This window comes from Pongo abelii, chromosome 12 (genome assembly GCF_028885655.2).
Source record: "Pongo abelii isolate AG06213 chromosome 12, NHGRI_mPonAbe1-v2.0_pri, whole genome shotgun sequence".
NCBI classification, from domain to species: Eukaryota; Metazoa; Chordata; class Mammalia; order Primates; family Hominidae; genus Pongo; species Pongo abelii.
The window spans coordinates 78,558,239-78,565,713 of record NC_071997.2 but is presented as its reverse complement, the minus strand read 5'-3'; the positions used below and the strand labels follow the sequence as shown (position 1 = coordinate 78,565,713).

General features: G+C 41.9%; 1 pseudogene; it reads right to left on the bottom strand.

The window, feature by feature from the left end:
- Positions 1 to 666: 666 nt before the first annotated feature.
- On the bottom strand, positions 667 to 780 carry LOC112132214 (small nucleolar RNA U13; annotated as a pseudogene).
- Positions 781 to 7,475: the final 6,695 nt, after the last annotated feature.

Sequence of the window (7,475 nt, the reverse complement as noted above, 5' to 3'; positions counted from 1 at the left end):
TAATATATCCATCACTTCACTTACTTAGGTTTTGTGGTGAGAAGTATTTCTTCAGTAAGTTGCAAAGAGATTATATAACATACAATTATTATTTCAACTTTATGTGTAATAATCTGAAACTTAGAGCAGTTAAATTTGTCCAGAGTCACCCAAGCTAACATTCAAACCCCGGAAATGCAGTCTGTGGACCTGTCATTCTTAACCTCAATGCTGTGCAGGCATTTTGTGTGTGTTCCATACATCAATTCCCTTTTCCCCCTCTTTTAATTTTTATTACTTATTTATTCATGTCAGATGGGTAACGTGCCCACGTTGTAACAAGGTTTGATGTGGTTTGGCTCTGTGTCCCCACCGAAATCTCATGTTGAATCATAATTCCCAGTGTTGGGGGAGGGACCCGGTGGGAGGTGATTGGATTATGGGGGCAATTTCCCCATTCTGTTCTCATGATAATGAGTGAGTTCTTGTGAGATCTGATGGTTTAAAAGTGTGCAGCACTTCCCTCCTCGCTTCCTGTCTCTCTCTCCTGCCACCACTTGAAGAAGGTGCTTCTTCCCCTTCCCCTTCTGCCATGATGGTAAGTTTCCTGAGGCCTCCCAGTCATGCTCCTGTTAAGCCTGCAGAACTGTGAGTCAATTAAACCACTTGTCTTCATAAATTATCCAGTCTCAGGTAGTTCTTTATAGCTGTGTGAAAACGGACTAATACAGGTTTGAGGGAGGCACATCTCAAACATGCATGTGCAAACCCAATCATCACACTTACAAACTACAAAAGGATCTCCCCATCTCCCTTCTCTTCTTAATCAAGCCTTACCCTTTTCTCATTCTGAATAAACTGTTCCCTGCTTTGCACTCCAGTAGCAGCCTATACCTCCCTTATAGCATTTACTTTATACCTTGCATTATTTTGTTGGGTTTCTCTACATACACATGGGTACATACCTAGAGTAGGTTTGGAAAGATAAGCAAGAAGTGTTCACAATGTAAATGATATTATTATTATTAAATTGAGCAGTTTGGGTAAGAGGTTGATGATAATAACAATGCTCTCATTTGGTTAACAATAAATATTTCAACTTCACAATATACTCCAATACATAAAACATCTTAAAAACATCAAAGAGCTGATAAAAGAGTGAAAAATTACAAGACAAAAATATAAGCCTGGGCAACATGGTGAAACCCCGTCTCTACAAAACATATGAAAAATTAGCTGGCCATGGTGGCGCACACCTGTGGTAACAACTACTTGAGAGGCCGAGGTGGGAGGATCACTTGAGCCAGGATCACACCACTGCACTCCAGCCTGGGTGACAGAGTGAGACTCTGTCTCAAACAAAAAGGAAAGGGGAAAGGAAGGAAAGGGAAGGGGAGGGGAGGGGAGGGAAGGTGAGGGGAGGGGGAAGAAAGGAAAGGAAAGGAAAAGAAAGGAGAAGAAAGGAAAGGAGAAGAAAGGAAAAAAGAAAAGGAGAAGAAAGGAGAAAGGAAAGGAGATGAGAAGAGGGGAGGGGAGGGGAGGGGAAGAGAAGAGAGGAGAGGGGAGGCGAGGACTCTAAGAGGTAAGTGAAGGATGATAGACACTTTTGCCCTGAAGGCATTTGCCAACCTTAGAGAAATTGTGCTTCAGTTTAGATGACTGAAGCTTCTTAAAAGGAAACCCACTTTCCTTAAAACTAAGACTCCAAAGTGCTACATCTTCAAGGTAATGGTAAAGCAGAAATAAATCCATCCCACTCCACTCTACCTCATGTCTACGGAACCTCAAGACAAGTTGTCCTTGATATAAACAGAGAAACGGAAAAAAGTATCTTTTAGAGGTTATAATTGCAAACTTAGTGCCTTATAGATAGTAACCTATATACCCACATCACCTAAGTAGTTCAAAAAAACTTCAAGCTCAGCTTAAAGTGGTCCTGAACTGGTAATACATTTAGGCACCTAGAAGAAGCAAATGCAAGTTCTTTCTTGAGGAATGTACCTTCACCTAAGACAGTGCTATCAACCGGGGTGAAAATTTTCACCAGAAAATTTCAAGGAAAGTTAGCAACTCGCAGTAAAAGTAAATACAGAATGAAGGAAACAAGGCACAATGAAGGAGTATCAGCAAATAATTGACAAAAGACCTATTTTTTGAAAATCAAATATTATAATAGGATTATCAGTCATTTTAGAAAACTATCCTTACACTAATTGAGAAATAAATGATGCATTTTTTCTTTTCTTTTTTTCTTTTTTTCTTTTTTTTTGAGATGGAGCTTTGCTCTTGTTACCCAGGCTGGAGTGCAATGGTGCAATCTCGGCTCACCGCAACCTCCGCCTCTGGGGTTCAAGTGATTCTCCTGCCTCAGCCTCCCGAGTAGCTGGGATTACAGGCATTCGGGACCATGCCTGGCTAATTTTGTATTTTTAGTAGATCTGGGGTGTCTCTCCATGTTGGTCAGGCTGGTGTCAAACTCCTGACATAAGGTGACCCACCCGCCTCAGCCTCCCAAAGTGCTGGGATTATAGGCATGAGCCACTGCGCCCAGCGATGCACTTTTAGCTATATGTAGAAACTGGAAACTCTAAAAATGTAACCTAACAGGTGTTTTTTTTTTTCTTTTTTTTTGAGACAGAGTCTCACTCTGTTGCCCAGTCTGGAGTGCAGTGGCGCAATTCTGGCGTACTGCCTCCCAAGATCAAGCGATTCTTCTGCCTCAGCCTTCCAAGTAGCTGGGATTACAGGCATGCGCCACCATGCCTGGCTAATTTAGCATTTTTAGTAAAGATGGGGTTTCACCATGTTAGTCAGCCTTGGCTTCCCAAAGTGTTGGAATTACAGGTGTGAGCCACTGCGCCTGGCCAACAGATTTTTTTTTAACATTAAAAAATTTCTCAAAATGAAAAATATAGTAATTATAATTAAAGTTGATAATTTGATAATCAATTTTAACAGAATAGATTCACAAGAACAGAGAATTAATGAACTAGAAGATAGGGTGGATGAAGTTATTCAAACTACAACAAAGAAAGCAAGAGACGTGCTGGGCACGGTGGCTCATGCCTGTAATCCCAGCACTTTGGGAGGCCAAGGCAGGCGGATCACCAAGTCAGGAGATCAAGACCATCCTGGCTAACACGGTGAATCCCCGTCTCTACTAAAAACACAAAAAATTAGCTGGGCGTGGTGGCGGGCGCCTGTAGACACAGCTAATCGGGAGGCTGAGGCAGGAGAATGGCATGAACCTGGGAGGCGGAGCTTGCAGTGAGTTGAAATAGCGCCACTGCACTCCAGCCTGGGCGACAGAGTGAGACTCTATCAAAAAAAAAAAAAAGAAAGCAAGAGATGAAAAAAATGAAAACCAGGTTAAGGAGAGGGTAGAGACAATGGGACAGAAGCAATATTTGAAGAGATTAATGGCTGAGAATTGTCCACAGTTGATGATGACACCAAGCCATAAATTTGAGAAGTCCAACAAATCCCAAGATGAATTTAAAAATACACATCTATTAAAACTGCAGAACACCAAAGACATAAATATAATAAAAGCAACCAGGAGGTGGGATATGGAATGGAGTAGGGAGAATATATTCAAATAAGCAGCGTGCAGTCAAACAGCTAATTTTTTTTTTTTTTGAGATGGAGTCTCACTCCATCACCCAGGCTGGGGTGCAGTGGTGCGATCTTGGCTCACTGCAACCTCTGCCTCCTGGGTTCAAGCAATTCTCCTGCCTCAGCCTCCTAAGTAGCTGGGATTACAGGCACCCGTCACCATGCCCGGCTAATTTTTTTATTTTTAGAAGAGACGGGGTTTCTCCATGTTGGCAAGGCTAGTCTCGAACACCTGACCTCAGATGATCCACCAGCCTTGGCTTCCCAAAGTGCTGGGATTACAGGCGTGAGCCACCGTGCCCAGCCAAACAGCTGAGTTTTTAATAGCAACAGTGGAAGTCAGAAGACAATGGAATAATACTTTCCTGTTTGTTTTGTTTTGTTTTGTTTTGTTTACAAAGCACTAACCAAGAAGCAGGGAATACACTACTACACTAAAAGATAAAATACAAAGTCTTTACTCAGAAAAAAATTCTTCTAAGAATGAAGGCAATGGGATGTTGAGGCTGCAGTGAGCTGTGATTGCACCCCTGCACTCCTGGGTGCCAGAGTGAGACCCTGTCTCAAAAAAAATAAAAAATAAAGAATGATGGCAAAATAAAAATGTTTCCAGAAAACAAACAGAGATCATTCACTAACAGAAAAGAAACATTAAAGAAAATTCTAAATGATACATTAAGACAGAAGGAAATGGAACAAAATGAAAGGTCTGAGATGCAAGAAGGAATAGTGAGAAAGAAATATGATAAACCAGGCACTGTGGCTAATGCCTATAATCCCAGCACTTTGGGAGGCTGAGATGGGAGGACTGCTTGAGCCTAGGAGTTCGAGATCAGCCTGGGCAACATAGAGAAACTATGTCTCTACAAAGATTAGCCAGGCATGGTGGCATACTCCTGTAGTCCCTGCTACTCAGGAGGGAGGATCACTTGAGCCCAGGAGGTGGAGGCTGCAGTGAGCCAAGATTGTGCCACAGCACCCCAGTCTGGTGACAGAGCAAGACCTTATCTCTTTGAAAAGAAGAAAGAGAGAAAGAGAGAAAGAGAGGAAGGAAAGAAGGAAAGAAGGAAGAGAGGGAGATAAATAAGCTAGATGGGGGTCATGGAAGTCAGAAGTCAGAATCCACTAAGGAGTATGTAATAACTTACCTGCTGAATCAAAACAATTAATTAAAAATGTATTTAAAAATTTTAAGGGCCGAGCATGATGGCTCATGGCTGTAATCTCTGCACTTTGTGAGGCCAAGATGGGATTGCTTGAGACCAGGAGTTTGAGACGAACCTGGGCAACACAGGGAGACCCCATCTCTACAAAAAAAAATTAGCCAAGGCATGGTGGGGTGTGCCTATAGTCCCAGGTACTTGGGAGGCTGAGGCAGGAAAATCACTTCAGCCCAGGAGGATGAGGCTGCAGTGAGCCATCATCGTGCCGCTGCACTCCAACCTGGGCGACAGAGTGACCTGTCTTAAAAAAAAATAAAATTTTTAAGAAATGTGATAATATATGGTAAATATCAATGAATAGGCCAAGTGTGGTGGCTCACACATATAATCTCAGCACTTTGGGAGGCTGAGGTGGGAGGACCACTTGAGCCCAGGAATTTGAGACCAGCCTGGGCAACATGGTGAAACCTTGCCTCTACAAAAACAAAAACAAAAACAACAAAAATTTGCTGGACATGGTGGCCTGTGATGGTAGTTCCAGCTACTCAGGAGCCTGAGGTGGGAGGATCGCTTAATTCGGGGAGGTGGAGGTGGATGTTGCAGTGAGCAGAGATCATGCCACTGCACTCCAGAGAGAGACTCTGTCTCAAAAAAAAAAAAAAAAAAAAGAATATTGACCACATTATAACTGTAATGTCTTGTCAGGTTCAAAATAAAAACAGATGAGAATTAAAAATGGCAAAAATAACAAAAGTTGAATGGAGCTAAATAGAGCTTAAATTTTGTGTAGCATTGCTAGTTTATTACACTGGGACTCAGCATTTCTATTTCATTGAGCGTTTTCTTTCGGTCTATTAATCAGTTGTTTTCTTTATTTCTGCTAACATGTAAAACAAAGCTTATTTGCTGTGAGGTATATAAAATTATGTATGTACACCTCAATATGAATTCTATTTTCTAATTATATATTTGCAAACTGTTCTATGTTCTTACTATTCTTGTCTTCTTGGTCCATCCTAGACTTAGTGGGGTATTAAAATCTCCTACTTTGTTCATGTTTCTGTCCATTTCTTCTTGTATTCTAACAGATTTTGCTTTGTGCACTTTGTTGTTTTTGACAAATCTGGTTTTATTAAGCCTCTGCTTTCAATCTTGCAATGATTTTCCATTATATGTGGAATAAAAATCTAAAACACTTGTCAAGTCCTACAAAGAGCCTATATGATCTGGTTTCTGGCTACCTCATTTCCTGCCATTCTCTCTGCCATTTTTTTTTTTTTTTTGAGACAGAGTCTCACTCTGTCGCCCAGGCTGGAGTGCAGTGGCATGATCTTGGCTCACTGCCATCTTCACCTCCTGGGTTCAAGCGACTCTCCTGCCTCAGCCTCCCGAGGAGCTGGGACTACAAGTGTATGCCACGACGCCTGGCTAATCTGTGTATTTTCAGTAGAGATGGGGTTTCGCCATGTTGGCCAGGCTGGTCTTAAACTCCTGACCTCAAGTGATCTGCCCACCTTGGCCTCCCAGTCCTGGGATTACAGGTAGGAGCCACTGCACCCCACCTCCGATTTTCTTAAACATGCCAAACATATGCCTATTTTGGGCCTTTAGTGGCTACTCCTGGAGCCTGGAAAGCTCTTGTCCCAACTATTTTCCTGGCTCAATCCCTAAGACTTCATTCAAGTTGCTGCTCAAATATCTCCTAAGAAAGACTATCTCTAGTCTCCCTGTGTCAAAATCACATCCCCACCACCCCCCATACTTTCTCTGCTTTTACTATTTTATCATCTTCATACAACGTATCACTACCGTAGTCCCCCCTTATCCTTGGTTTCAGTTTCCTGTGGCATATTTTGAGAGAGACCACATTCATATAACTTTTATTACAATATTATTCATTATTGTTAATCTCTTACCATGCCTTATAAATTAGGCTTTATCACAGGTATGTGTGTAAAGGAAAAAGCATGGAATATATCGGGTTTGGCACTATCCCGGGTTTCAGGTATCCACTGGGGGTCTTGGAACATATTCCCCATGGATTACTGTGGGATCCTGTGCTTGAAAATTACGTATTTATCATCTTCAGTATAATGTGTTATGGCGGTAGAAACTTCATTGTTGTGTTCACCAGTGTATCTCAAGCTGGTACACAGTATTCAACAAATATCTGCTGAATGAATGAAACGTATTGCTTTATTATTTGGTTGTTCCTCTTATCAATATTAGTTACCTTCTAGAATGTGGTTTTGCTTTCAGTTCTACTTTGATATTGTCACCATCATTTTTGTTCATGAAGGCTTGTCTACTTTAGCCTGTATCTTAATTTTTACTCTCAGTTTGTGTTTCTCTATTCCAAGCAGCAAATGTTGCATATATTTTCATGTTGTTTTTATTTATTTTTTTTTTTTTTTGAGACGGAGTCTCGCTCTGTCACCCAGGCTGGAGGGCAGTGGCACGATCTCAGCTCACTGCAACCTCCACCTCCCAGGTTCAAGCAATTCTTCTGCTTCAGCTTCCTGAGTAGCTGGGATTACAGGCACCTGCCACCATGCCCAGCTAATTTTTTTATTTGTGGTAGAGATGGGGTTTCACCATCTTGGCCAGACTGGTCTTGAACTCCTGACCTCAAATGATCCGCTCACCTTGGCCTCCCAAAGTGCTGGGATTATAGGCACGAGCCACCGCGCCTGAGCTTCATGTTGTTTTTTAATTCAA